We start from the raw sequence: 14,428 nt of genomic DNA on the forward strand, positions 1-14,428 counted from the left end.
CACTGAGGCTCTGCTAACCAGAACCTCAGTGGTTATGCTCTCTCATTTCTTTCAAATTGTCACTAACAGGCTAGTGACCAATTTTACCAATTTACATTGGCTTACTGGAACACCCTTATAATTCCCTAGTATATGGTACTGAGGTACCCAGGGTATTGGGGTTCCAAGAGATCCCTATGGGCTGCAGCATTTCTTTTGCCACCCATAGGGAGCTCTGACAATTCTTACACAGGCCTGCCACTGCAGCCTGAGTGAAATAACGTCCACGTTATTTCACAGCCATTTTACACTGCACTTAAGTAACTTATAAGTCACCTATATGTCTAACCTTTACCTGGTAAAGGTTAGGTGCAAAGTTACTTAGTGTGAGGGCACCCTGGCACTAGCCAAGGTGCCCCCACATTGTTCAGGGCCAATTCCCCAGACTTTGTGAGTGCGGGGACACTATTACACGCGTGCACTACATATAGGTCACTACCTATATGTAGCTTCACAATGGTAACTCCGAATATGGCCATGTAACATGTCTATGATCATGGAATTGCCCCCTCTATGCCATCCTGGCATAGTTGGCACAATCCCATGATCCCAGTGGTCTGTAGCACAGACCCTGGTACTGCCAAACTGCCTTTCCCGGGGTTTCACTGCAGCTGCTGCTGCTGCCAACCCCTCAGACAGGTTTCTGCCCTCCTGGGGTCCAGCCAGGCTTGGCCCAGGATGGCAGAACAAAGGACTTCCTCTGAGAGAGGGTGTTACACCCTCTCCCTTTGGAAAATGGTGTGAAGGCAGGGGAGGAGTAGCCTCCCCCAGCCTCTGGAAATACTTTCATGGGCACACATGGTGCCCATTTCTGCATAAGCCAGTCTACACCGGTTCAGGGACCCCTTAGCCCTGCTCTGGCGCGAAACTGGACAAAGGAAAGGGGAGTGACCACTCCCCTGACCTGCACCTCCCCTGGGAGGTGCCAGAGCTCCTCCAGTGTGCTCCAGACCTCTGCCATCTTGGAAACAGAGGTGCTGCTGGCACACTGCACTGCTCTGAGTGGCCAGTGCCACCAGGTGACGTCAGAGACTCCTTCTGATAGGCTCCTTCAGGTGTTGCTAGCCTATCCTCTCTCCTAGGTAGCCAAACCCTCTTTTCTGGCTATTTAGGGTCTCTGTCTCTGGGGATTCCTTAGATAACGAATGCAAGAGCTCATCTGAGTTCCTCTGCATCTCTCTCTTCACCTTCTGCCAAGGAATCGACTGCTGACCGCGCTGGAAGCCTGCAAAACTGCAACAAAGTAGCAAAGACAACTACTGCAACTCTGTAACGCTGATCCTGCCGCCTTCTCGACTGTTTTCCTGGTGGTGCATGCTGTGGGGGTAGTCTGCCTCCTCTCTGCACTAGAAGCTCCGAAGAAATCTCCCGTGGGTCGACGGAATCGTCCCCCTGCAACCACAGGCACCAAAGAACTGCATCACCGGTACCTTGGGTCTCCTCACGACGAGCGAGGTCCCTTGAATCCAGCAACTCTGTCCAAGTGACTCCCACAGTCCAGTGACTCTTCAGTCCAAGTTTGGTGGAGGTAAGTCCTTGCCTCCCCATGCCAGACTGCATTGCTGGGAACCGCGACTTTTGCAGCTACTCCGGCCTCCGTGCACTTCCGGCGGAAATCCTTTGTGCACAGTCCAGCCTGGGTCCACGGCACTCTAACCTGCATTGCACAACTTCCTAAGTTGTCCTCCGGCGACGTGGGACTCCTTTGTGCGACTTCGGGTGAGCACCGTTTCACGCATCTTCGTAGTGCCTGTTTCGGGCACTTCTGCGGGTGCTGCCTGCTGCTGAGAGGGCTCCTTGTCTTGCTCGACGCCCCCTCTGTCCCCAGACGCAATTGGCGACATCCTGGTCCCTCCTGGGCCACAGCAGCATCCAAAAACCCTAACCACACGATTTGCAGCTAGCAAGGCTTGTTGGCGGTCTTTCTTCAGGAAAACACTTCTGCACGACTCTCCACGGCGTGGGGGATCCATCCTCCAAAGGGGAAGTCTCTAGCCCTTGTCGTTCCTGCAGAACCTTCAGCTTCTACTGTCCAGTAGCAGCTTCTTTGCACCCACAGCTGGCATTTCCTGGGCATCTGCCCATCTCCGACTTGCTTGTGACTTTTGGACTTGGTCCCCTTGTTCCACAGGTACCCTCGACTGGAAATCCATTGTTGTTGCATTGCTGGTTTGTGTCTTTCCTGCAGAATTCCCCTATCACGACTTCTATGTCCTTTGGGGAACTTTAGTGCACTTTGCACTCACTTTTCAGGGTCTTGGGGTGGGCTATTTTTCTAACCCTTACTATTTTCTAATAGTCCCAGCGGCCCTCTACAAGGTCACATAGGTTTGGGGTCCATTCGTGGTTCGCATTCCACTTTTGGAGTATATGGTTTGTGTTGCCCCTATCCCTATGTGTCCCCATTGCATTCTATTGTAACTATACATTGTTTGCACTGTTTTCTAATACTATTACTGCATATTTTGGTATTGTGTACATATATCTTGTGTATATTGGCTATCCTCATACTGAGGGTACACTCTGAGATACTTTGGCATATTGTCATAAAAATAAAGTACCTTTTTTTTAGTATATCTGTGTATTGTGTTTTCTTATGATACTGTGCATATGACACTAGTGGTACTGTAGGAGCTTCACTCGTCTCCTAGTTCAGCCTAAGCTGCTCTGCTAAGCTACCATTAACTATCAGCCTATGCTGCTAGACACCCTATACACTAATAAGGGATAACTGGGCCTGGTGCAAGGTGTAAGTACCCCTTGGTACTCACTACAAGCCAGTCCAGCCTCCTACATTGGTTGTGCAGTGGTGGGATAAGTGCTTTGAGACTACTTACCACTTTTGTCATTGTACTTTTCATAAGAGAAAAATATACAAAACAAGTTCAGTGTATGTACACCTAACCAAAAAGTTTTGCATTTCTTTTCTCACCTCTTTTCTAAAGTGCTGAAAAGTACCTCTAAACTTTCTAAAAGTTCTTAAAAGTTTAAAACGTTTTTTTTTCTGTCTTTCTAAAAGTTCTGAAAACCTTTTTTTCTTTTTCTGTCACTTAAACTCTTTCTAAAAATGTATGGCACAGGCCAAAATGTTGATCTGTCCAAACTTGCATATGATCACCTTAGCTGGAAAGGAGCAAGGAATCTCTGTGTAGAAAGAGGTTTGAGTGTAGGGAAGAATCCTTCTTTGGAATCATTGCTTAACATGCTTAGAGAACAAGATAAGGCCAGAAGGGCCCCATCTGTTGAAAAAGTAGCTAAGGGTTCCCAATCTGATCCAGGGACTCCCCTAGGAAAAGATTCAGGAAAGAAACTTCCTAGCCTGCCCAATACTAGACAGCCTAGCATAGTTGGTACTGAAGTTGAGTCACACCATACAGATAGTGTTGTCTCACATCATAGCAAGAGTATTCCTTCTCACCACAGTAGAAGTGATGTTTCTGTTAACCAAGCTGTTAGGGTGCCTTCTGTAAGGGACAGGTCTCCTTCTGTCCATTCTCATCATACTGCTGTTTCTAGACATGTCCCTCCCACCCACCCTGATGACAGATTGTTAGAAAGGGAGCTCAATAGATTGAGAGTGGAACAAACCAGACTGAAGCTCAAGAAGCAACAGCTGGATTTGGATAGACAGTCTTTAGAAGTAGAGAAGGAAAGACAGAAACTGGGTTTAGAAACCCATGGTGGCAGCAGCAGTATTCCCAATAGTCATCCTGCAAAAGAGCATGATTCTAGGAATCTGCACAAGATAGTTCCCCCTTATAAGGAGGGGGATGACATTAAAAAGTGGTTTGCTGCACTTGAGAGGGCCTGTGTTGTACAGGATGTCCCTCAAAGGCAGTGGGCTGCTATCCTATGGCTATCATTTACTGGAAAAGGTAGGGATAGGCTCCTTACTGTGAAAGAAAGTGAAGCCAATGATTTCAAAATTCTTAAGAATGCACTCCTAGATGGATATGGCTTAACCACTGAACAATACAGGATAAAGTTCAGAGAGACCAAAAAGGAGTCTTCACAAGACTGGGTTGATTTCATTGACCATTCAGTGAAGGCCTTGGAGGGGTGGTTACATGGCAGTAAAGTTACTGATTATGACAGACTGTATAACTTGATCCTGAGAGAGCATATTCTTAATAATTGTGTGTCTGATTTGTTGCACCAGTACCTGGTGGACTCTGATCTGACCTCTCCCCAAGAATTGGGAAAGAAGGCAGACAAATGGGTCAGAACAAGGGTGAACAGAAAAGTTCATACAGGGGGTGACAAAGATGGCAACAAGAAGAAGGATGGTAAGTCTTCTGACAAGGGTGGGGACAAATCTAAAAATGAGTCTTCATCAGGCCCACAAAAACACTCTGGTGGGGGTGGTGGGCCCAAATCCTCTTCTAATCAAAACAAAGAAAAGAAACCATGGTGCTATTTATGTAAAATAAAAGGCCATTGGACAACAGATCCCAGTTGTCCAAAGAAAAGCACCAAGCCTGCTACCACTACAACCCCTACTGCTACACCTAGTGCCCCTACTAATAGCAGTGGTGGTGGGAGCAAACCTACTAATAGCCAATCCAAGGGAGTAGCTGGGCTCACTATTGGTAACTTCGTTGGGGTTGGTCTGGTTAGGGAGACCACAGAGGCTGTGTTAGTCTCTGAGGGGGCTATTGATTTAGCCACCTTAGTTGCTTGTCCCCTTAATATGGATAAGTACAAGCAGCTACCCCTAATAAATGGTGTTGAGGTTCAGGCCTACAGGGACACAGGTGCCAGTGTCACAATGGTGATAGAGAAACGGGTCCACCCTGAACAACACCTACTTGGTCACCAGTACCAAGTAACCGATGCTCACAACAACACACTTAGCCACCCCATGGCTGTTGTAAATCTCAACTGGGGGGGGTTTACTGGTCCAAAGAAAGTTGTGGTAGACTCAGATTTACCTGTAGACTGTCTACTAGGAAATGATTTGGAGACATCAGCTTGGTCAGATGTGGAGTTAGAGGCCCATGCAGCAATGCTGGGCATCCCAGGGCATATTTTTGCTTTAACCAGGGCTCAGGCCAAAAAGCAAAAAGGACAGGGAAACTTGGATCCTGGAACAATGGACCAAGTGCTCCCTAAAGCTAGGGCTAGTAGAAGTAAAGCACTTCTTACTATCCCTCCCTCTACAGTGGATTCTAATTCTAAGGAAGAAGAATTTCCACCCTGTGCAGAACCTACACCAGAGGAGCTGGAAGCAGACACTGCTGAGCTTTTGGGTGAAGGGGGGCCTGCCAGGGAGGAGCTGAGTGTGGCACAGCAAACCTGTCCCACACTAGAGGGTCTAAGACAGCAAGCTGTCAAACAAGCTAATGGGGATGTCAGTGACTCTCACAGAGTTTACTGGGAGGACAACCTCTTGTACACTGAAGCAAGGGATCCTAAACCTGGAACTGCCAGGAGGTTAGTGATTCCTCAGGAGTACAGAAAGTTCCTCCTAACTCTAGCCCACGACATTCCCCTAGCTGGACATTTGGGACAAATGAAAACTTGGGACAGACTTGTTCCCTTGTTTCATTGGCCTAGAATGTCAGAGGACACAAAGGAATTTTGTAAGTCCTGTGAAACCTGTCAAGCCAGTGGCAAGACAGGTGGCACTCCAAAGGCACCCCTTATCCCACTGCCTGTGGTTGGGGTTCCCTTTGAAAGGGTAGGGGTTGACATAGTTGGCCCCCTTGACCCTCCTACTGCTTCAGGCAATAGGTTTATCTTGGTGGTAGTGGACCATGCCACAAGATATCCTGAAGCAATTCCTCTAAGGACCACTACAGCACCTGCAGTGGCAAAGGCCCTCCTGGGAATATTTTCCAGGGTGGGCTTCCCAAAAGAGGTGGTATCAGACAGGGGAAGCAATTTCATGTCTGCTTACTTAAAGGCCATGTGGAAGGAGTGTGGTGTGACTTACAAGTTCACTACACCCTATCATCCACAAACAAATGGACTGGTGGAGAGATTTAACAAAACTCTCAAAGGCATGATTATGGGACTCCCTGAAAAACTCCGCAGGAGATGGGATATCCTTCTACCATGCCTCCTTTTTGCCTACAGGGAGGTACCTCAAAAAGGAGTGGGCTTCAGCCCCTTTGAACTCCTCTTTGGACACCCTGTTAGGGGTCCACTAACACTTGTCAAGGAGGGTTGGGAACAACCTTTAAAAGCTCCAAAGCAAGATATTGTGGATTATGTACTTGGCCTCAGATCAAGGATGGCTGAGTACATGAAAAAGGCCAGTAAAAACCTTCAGGCCAGCCAAGAGCTCCAAAAGCAATGGCATGACCAGAAGGCTGTTTTGGTTCAGTACAAACCAGGGCAGGAAGTGTGGGTTTTGGAGCCTGTGGCCCCAAGAGCACTCCAAGATAAATGGAGTGGACCCCACACAATTGTTGAGAAAAAGGGTGAAGTCACCTACTTAGTTGACTTAGGCACTGCCAGGAGTCCCCTTAGGGTGCTCCATGTCAACCGCCTGAAACCCTACTATGACAGGGCTGATCTCACCCTGCTCATGGCAACTGATGAGGGACAGGAAGAAGACAGTGATCCTCTACCTGATCTCTTCTCTTCCACAGAACAAGATGCTCTAGTGGAAGGTGTAGTTTTGGCTGATTGTCTTACTGCTGAGCAGAAAGACCATTGCATAAATCTCCTGGGTCAGTTTTCTGAACTCTTCTCTACTGTGCCAGGTACCACTTCTTGGTGTGAGCACACTATAGATACTGGAGACAGCTTGCCTTTCAAAAATAAGATCTATAGGCAGCCTGACCATGTCAGGGACTGCATAAAGCAAGAGGTGCAGAAAATGTTAGAACTGGGAGTGGTTGAGCACTCTGAAAGTCCATGGGCTTCTCCTGTGGTACTTGTACCAAAACCTCATTCCAAGGATGGAAAGAAGGAAATGCGGTTTTGTGTAGACTACAGAGGTCTCAACCAGGTAACCAAAACTGATGCTCACCCTATACCCAGGGCAGATGAGCTCATAGATACACTGGCATCTGCCAAGTATCTAAGCACTTTTGATTTGACTGCAGGGTATTGGCAGATCAAATTATCAGAGCAAACACACCTCGAGTTGATTTTATACTCGAGAAGCAGCTAAATCTACTCAAAAAAGAACTTTTTGAGTGGACGTTCTTCTCCAATGGACCATTCAGGTTGTTTTTAGTGAAAGAAGCAGTTTTTTCTACTGTTCCCAAAAGTTAGGAAGTGCCCCGGAGACTTCAATTCCTGTTCCTGTCCAGCAGGCTCCACCCAGTGCTTTGTCCATCTCCTGGTCACTTTTCACATGAATTTCAAGGTGGAAGGATCACTACCTTTGTCTGCTAAATATATACCTCTGGATTTAAGGACTTTGATTTTGTGATATCACACAAGTAAATTCAAAATCTATTGTATAAGGGTGTTGTTTGTTTGATAGGGCATGCACCAGTATTTCTTTGCACTTTATACATTTCATTGTGGTGGGTGGCCTTAAGTTTAAGTAGTGGCCTAGATATTTTTTTAGCATTTAATTTTTCATCTTTCGTAAAGGGCAAATATTGCACAGTTCAGTACCCTCTCTCCATGTATGTTACATTTGCAATATGCAATATTCATTTATTTTACTATGTGGTCTAGACAGCCAAAGGGCCATGTAGCCACTAGGCCCACTACTAGTATACATCAGTACATGAAAGAAATGTTTCTGTGGTATGTTTTTAAAACTTCATTTAGGGCAGGGATGGCATTGGGTTAAATTAACAATGTTGGCTATCATTTGCATTTCATTTTTTTCTGCAAAAAGTTTTATGTAGGGTAATATTTGATACCATAGAAGGATATGTTGTTGTAAACTTTTTGAAGCCCAATTCATTTTCGTGTTTTGTATTGCTGAATTAATGGTAGTATTTTCTTCACTGTTACGACCATACATCCTTTTTCTGGGTGGTGTGTGTATGTGTTTGTCATTGGCCATAATGTGTCTTTGTTCTCCATGCCAAGTGGCCTGGAACCATTTTGTGTGGTCTGTACCCACAAGCCTGAATGCGTTCTTCGTTCCCTATGCATCCTTGCTCATTACTGTTGTTGGACATTGTGGTTGGCAGCAATTTTGTGCATCCAGATAGTGTGCCTTTGCCATAGGCTTGCATCAATCGATCAATCAGGGAATTTGTAAAGCGCACTACTCACCTGTGAGGGTCTCAAGGCGCTGAGGGGGAGGGTGGGGCTGCTACTGCTCGAACAGCCATGTCTTGAGATGCCTCCTGAAGGTAAGGAGGTCCTTGGTCTGATGCAGGTGGGTGGGGAGTGTGTTCCACGTCTTGGGGGCGAGGTGCGAGAACGATCTGCAGTTGGTAGTTGTTCTGTGGATGTGTGGGACGGTGGCGAGGGCAAGGTCGGCGGAGAGAAGCTGTCAGGTCGGGATGTAGAAGGAAAGCCATCTGTTGAGGTATTCTGGTTCAGTGTTGTGCAGTGCCTTTTGAGCGTGGGTGAGGAGTTTGAAGGTGATTCTCTTGTTGACGGGGAGCCAATGTAGTTCTCTCAGGTGGGCTGTGATGTAGCAGTGGTGGGGGATGTCCAGGATGAGGCGTGCGGAGGCGTTCTGGATGCATTGCAGCCTTTTCTGGAGTTTGGCCACGGTTCCTGTGAAGAGGGCATTGCCATAGTCCAGTTTGCTGCTTACGAGGGCTTGGGTGACTGTTCTTCTGGTTTCAGTGGTTTCATGTGTTATTTGTTTCCCATGCCTCCTTGCTCACTGTTGTTGTTTGACCGTGTGGCTGGTGGCCATTTTGTGCATCCAGCTATTGTGCCTTTGCCATAGGTTGCATGTCTTTTTTTGTTTCCCATGCCTCCTTTCTCGTTGTTGTTGTTTGACCATGTGGCTGGCGGCCATTTTGTGCATCCAGCCAGTGTGCCTTTGCTATAGGCTTATATGTGTTCTTTGTTCCCCATGCCACCTTGCTCGCTGTTGTTGTATGACCATGTGGCTGGCTGACATTTTGTGGAACCAGCCAGTGTGCTTTTGCCATAGGCTTGCATGTGTTCTTTGTTCACCATGCTTCCTTTGCTCGCTATTGTTGTTTGACCATGCGGCTGGCGTTCATTTTGTGCATCCAGCCAGTGTACCTTTGCCATAGTCTTGCATGTGTTCTATGTTCCCCATGTCTCCTTGCTTGCTGTTGTTGTTTGACCATGTGGCTGGGAGCAGCACTCCTGCATCAACAGCACCATCCCAACCTAAGCCCAAGACCATGTCTGTCAGTGAGGTAGCACCTACAACCATGGCAACGCTGACAAGCAGTTATGTTGAATTAGATTTATACCTTTCACAAAGTAGTGTAGTACCCAATCGTTTCAGGAAACAGAGCAAAGTGGCTGCAGCCAGCAATAGTAGATCTTCCTGAAGTTGGAGCAGAACAAGAGGTCGAGCTTCCTGCTGAGCAAGAACCTTCTCTTTTAGAATCATTGGCTCCCAGATCGCCAGCAAAGAAGAGGAAGGGTACTATTCCACCATTTTCTCTAAAAACAGCTTCTTTTGATGATGAGGATAGGGACATGAAGTTGACCCCGGCAGAGTCTGGGAGACTCCAGGAAAGGCAAGGGAAAAGAAATGTTCCTGAAAGCCTTAGAATTATGGAAGGAAGTGATGAGGAAGGTGACACCCACAAACCAGTCATTGTGGAATCTGGCACAAAGGAGTACGACAACACCATTCGACCTGCACCAGGGGATGTGGCACAGGTAGCACCACCAGCTCCCATATTTGTAAAGCTCCAGCTGAGACCTGCAACAACCCCCACCTCAGTAGAAATATGCACTACAGAGAGGCAATCAACAACACACCCATCTTCCTACAGTTCTTCAGGCTTTGGCAGTGTCCCACTAAGAAAGTACTCCTCCCCAGTTTGGGACATTTTTATGCTCAGCAAACAGGAGGAGAAAATGCAATATGCTCCATTTGCCTTGTGAGTGTTCGCCAAGGTAAGCCTGGTTCACATTATGGTACTGGAGGCCAAACGACCCATATAAAAAAACATCATGCAATCCAGTGGGAGGAGCACCTTAAAAAAATTGTGGAAAATGGTTATGGTGGTGAAGGTGAGAAGAGCTAGGAAATATCAGCTACAAGTCCAATCACAGTGGGAGGTGAGGAAGAAGCGGGTAACATCCTCACACAAAGCAGCCCTGTCCCCAGCTAAGCACCAGAATCACCCACCTCAGTGATCTCACAGTGGCACAAGAAGACTCAGAGTTAGAAGGAAACATCCAACATGCACTGACTGGCCTATAACGCAGATTGAGTCTACCACCACCTACTTTTTGAGAGTTGCCTGCGTCAGTGGCCCCAGAAAAGAAGAAAATCCAGGCTACTATTATGGGCATGTTTAGGCAGGAGGGGCCCTATGACCACAACCAACCAACTGTAGCAGCTTGTACAGTGGGAAACCGACAAACATGTTAGCGCTGGACCTCCTCCCTAAGGAGTGAGTTGCTTACAATTTATGGTAGCTATTTGCCTGAATTTTATGATCCCAAGTTGGACCAATTTTGCCAGAGTTGCTGTTCCACAGCTGCATCACAATGTCATCACAATTGATAGGACAAGCTTTGCAGCAAAGTGTTGTCCACACTATCCACCTGATGACAGACATGTGGACCAGTTGTCAGGCGATACATTTGTATAACTGCACAATGTATCTCTTTTGTGGGGGTAAAGCAAAAGCTACCTACAGGTCCTAACCCTGAAGAAAGTTATAGGACGGGTGCAAAAGTAGCCATGTTCACCATAGAGAAATCACAAACAGCTTCAAACATATTGGACAAATTTAACAGCAAGGTGTCTGAATGGCTGCAACCGAGAGGTCTCGGAATGGGATTTGTTGCCACGGACAATGGCAATAACATAGTCAAGGCCATGGAAGAAGGTGGCTATTGCAGGGTCCTGTGTTTGGCACACTGCATCAACGTGGTTATGCAAGACTTTCTGAAAAAAGAAGACATGGTGCGCAACATACTGACTACCTGCAGACAAATCTACAGTCATTTTAGCCATTTTCTATAAGCCCAGAAGCAGTTGAGGATCATTCAGCATGCTCCGAGAGTACCAGTTAAAGCCCTGATACAGGAGGTGCCAACACGTTGGAGCTCGCCCTATTACATGTTGTGACGTCTGTTTGAGCAGTACAGACAGATCAATGACTATGTAATTCAAAGAAAAGGTGATGCAATTGGGAAATCTATCACCATGAATGCGGGCAAATGGGGCCTAGTCAAATGGCTGACACAAATGCTTGCTACACCCTTTTGAGGTTTTCACACGTAAAGTTAGCAAGGAGGACAGTACGATGGGCCAAGCTATCCCGTTGTTGCATCTGCTACAGCACCAGTTATAGAAGGTGTCTGAAAGGTTCACACTTGCAGGTGTGAATGAAAACCCAGAAGCACATGCCTTGGTTGACATCTTAATTGTTTGCTTGGCTTGTAATGCAAGACTGCAAAATTACATAATCTTGTCCAAAGAGTAAATCTGTGCCGCCCTACTTGATCCTCGGTATAAACAAATTCTGCCCACTTTGATTCCTTTTCTGAAAGGGATGTTTCAAAATACAAGAGGTGGATTGTTAAGCAAGCCGGACACCAGGTAGAAGAACGGCTGGAACTTAGAGTCCCACTCCACAGTTCTGGAGTGCCGCTTTCAACTACCAAAGAGAGCAGTCTTGTCCCATCACAGCAGCCAACACCAAAAACAACAGCAACAGAAGAATTGGGCCCAACCTCTGCATTGGCTTGCTCTCAAGTGGCAGGTCTTAAGTCCAGTGTAGAGGCGAAGGCAAAGGAGGTCAAGCAAATGGCAACACCGACCATTCAGAGGATGTTACAGGAGTATCTGGGTGACCCAAAAGAGGTGTATGTGGACCAAAAACCATTGGTGTATTGGTATAGGAAGATTCACCAATGGCCAGAGCTCAGCAGGCTGGTAAGAAAGTATCTGGCTTGTCCGAAAGCCAGTGTATCTGCCGAGCATGTGTTCAGTGCAGCTGGCCCAGTTGTTGCAGTGAGAAGGACCAGGCTGTCACCTTAAAACGTGCAGACACTGACCATGATAAAAATGAAACAACATTTCATACCACCTGATTACACCATTCCAGAAACAGCACAGTAGAAGGAGGGGTATGATTGGTCAGAATCAAGAGTGTTAGGTGACCAACTTCTGGATTAACCACTTAAGTTTGAGGACAAACTCTACTTCCCGAACTGAGTATGCCAGCGCCACCATATAACCTTTCAATTATATCTAGCTGAACTTCTTTCTTTGCAAAAAAAAGTAGCCAGTGGAAACGTTACGTTTGTGTCAGATTTATGCTGCCCCACTATTTTTTTATCACATATATGGCCGGATTGGAGTTAGACCAGTGTGCAGTGAAGAAGCCTCCACATTCACTTCAGGACAATGGAGGCAATGCCTGCCTCCCTCACATGCCATTGCCAATCCTTTCTTTGCATCACCTAGCAGGGCTGCCCCAGAAGATCACTGATTAAAATACTACCAATGCAAATGCCAAATTCCAATGAGTGGCTAGCATCAAAGAGGAGATACAATTTTGTAACTACCAAAGTGCTTGGATTGGAAGAGCTAACTACTAACTATTGCAGTGAGTGACGATATATTATTGAGTGAGTGTGAGGGATAATTGATGATGCATGTGGTGGTAGACAGTGAGGGAGGGTGTTCAACAAATTTGTAAACTTGATTTTGATGATTTGCAATGTTTGGGGATTGTTGGGTGATCATTTTTCCTGGAGGTGATTGGCATTTCAAACTTAGCGAAATTAGCCTGTAGGGTCCTCTCCTTTTCTCTAGTTCTTCAGAGACCAGATCAGCCACTTTAGTTAACAAACACAAATCTACACAAAATACTCAAATTTAGTTTCTCTATTTGTTGATCAACAGCAGTGCACCACACAGGTCTATGTCGCTCGGACTGGGACGGAGTTAATCAGAATCAGGAGGAGAATGGAGAATGGAAGAACTCAGGGTGGGGCTACATCAACAGCTAGAAGAAGAAAGTTATTGATTTCAAAGAGAAATCATGATGATGATTAAGACACTGAGGCCTAGTACTCACTCAGCTCTGTGTACTGGAGTGAGGTGCATTAATTTAGGAAAGACTGCTGAGTGTGTGTTTGGTGCACTGCTGGCTCAAATAAGAAACTCCTATTTATGTTCTTGCTGTGCCTCTGAGTATTCTTGGTGCACTCCTGACTCCCCATGAAGCTCACCTTGCTTCCTTCTATCCTTCTCCTGTGGTCTATAAAACAGTTTCTGTTTTTCAAAATGCAGGCCTTCTCCTCTCCTGCATGAACAAAACCTGGTGAAAGCTCAACACTCTAGCTTAGCTACCGGTCAGGTTCAGCTAGGTACCCAAGAGTGACGGACATTCCGAGAAGAATCCACATGCACCGTCCGCTTTAGCAATACAGTATACTTTTTCTTTCAACAATCAGTTTTTAGAACTGATTGGGCTAACTTCACTCCTCCCTAATTTGTATTTTTCAAACCATCTAAGACAGAACATTTAGAGAGACACTATCCCGGGACTCACTGGGGCTGAAGGACTGTCTGCAATGCATTTAACAAAACTGTGTTATTCTCATTCCTTAATTTTCTTCCACAACTGACTGATGATGGTTTGCTGCACCGCATCCCAATAACTATTGTTGTTGTTTCTTTTGTGTAGTATTTATCTTTGTCACACCTATTCTCAACTGCCCTTTTACATCGAATCATCAAACCCCTAACCCTCTTCACCCAGGCTGTGTGATTTTTTTTTAGGTGCTACTTAATTTGACACCATAAATGGATAACACACTTGCTGGGGCGGATGTGGTGAAAGCGACACCATCTTAATGCATGATGTTCTATTACCTGAGCAATAGCCCACAACCGCCCCATTTACCCACACACCCATCATTTGTCAACATCATCGTTCAGACCTTGTGTTGTGTGTTGCATAAATGCTTAACCTTGTCCACACCACTCATGACTCTGAGCCCACTTCTCCTGACTTGAAGATTTAATTTCCTACATTTGGTTTTAATTAAATACTTGGTCCTCACCATTGCTCAGAACAAGTTGATATTGCTACTTTTTAATATCATATCAGATCTTCTTTGATGTGTATCATCAATCATACTGTCATTGTCTCAGTCTTCCTAAAGTTACAATATAATATGGCCCACTAACCCTCTGTTTTCTTTCAATCTAGTTGACAGTGATGTATAACCCTTTTATTAATCCTACAGTTGGAGTTCACATAGGTGGGAGTGGCAATTTGCTTGTGATTTCTTCCCTGTTATCACGCTAGTCTGCTACTTCTACTACCAC

General features: G+C 46.0%; 1 protein-coding gene across 1 annotated transcript in view; it reads right to left on the reverse strand.

Moving 5' to 3' along the window:
- Positions 1-14,428, reverse strand: part of IDUA (alpha-L-iduronidase) — a 1,520,091-nt gene that overhangs the window by 417,486 nt on the left and 1,088,177 nt on the right. The window lies entirely within an intron of this gene.

The sequence above is a fragment of the Pleurodeles waltl genome, chromosome 1_2 (genome assembly GCF_031143425.1).
Source record: "Pleurodeles waltl isolate 20211129_DDA chromosome 1_2, aPleWal1.hap1.20221129, whole genome shotgun sequence".
In the NCBI taxonomy this organism is placed as follows: Eukaryota; Metazoa; Chordata; class Amphibia; order Caudata; family Salamandridae; genus Pleurodeles; species Pleurodeles waltl.